Raw genomic sequence first — 646 nt, forward strand, 5'->3', positions numbered from 1 at the left:
CAGCTGGTGGGGCCAGCCAAACCAGGACTGGAAGCTGTGAGGCCAGGCAGTTCTCCACCTGGACACCACGGAGAGGCATTTGGATTTCTGGCTGTGAGGTGTGCTCTACAAAATGTTGACCTTCTGTCAATCTCGAATGGACCAAGACACAAATGTTGTACCACAGGATGCTTATAGTGTGGTATGGCTCTAATGGCTAGTGCAGGAGACACAGTACATTTGCCCAAAGACAAACCTGACCAACTACCGATTTATTTATTTATTAAAGCATCGGTTCTCTGATTCAGCCGTTCAGGGAGCAGGTATTTTTTTTTTCCACCAGGCTAACCCATCCCCCGACTCAGGTATTAATTGAACACCTAATATATAGACAATCTCACACATGCGGCCACCAAAAGTATTGGAAGCAGGCCTGGTCCTCGTAGGTTTCTGAGGAGAGGGCAGACAGCGGGCTGAAGCTCTTTGGTGGTGTTCTTAGGTTTCTGAGCTCCCATCTGCAGGGGTTCAGAGGGGAGAGTGGTGGGGGACACCCAACAGCCCTGTCCCTGAGCTGGAAGGCGGTGTCCAGGGACGCCCGCTCTCCTGGGATGGGGACGTAGAGGTTGTGCCCGGGGCTGGCGCAGGGGCCCTTGGAGGCTGCAGCCGC

The sequence above is a fragment of the Eumetopias jubatus genome, unplaced genomic scaffold, assembly GCF_037043125.1.
Source record: "Eumetopias jubatus isolate StellerSeaLion01/CBP00866 unplaced genomic scaffold, mEumJub1_p1.0 scaffold_9, whole genome shotgun sequence".
NCBI lineage: Eukaryota > Metazoa > Chordata > Mammalia > Carnivora > Otariidae > Eumetopias > Eumetopias jubatus.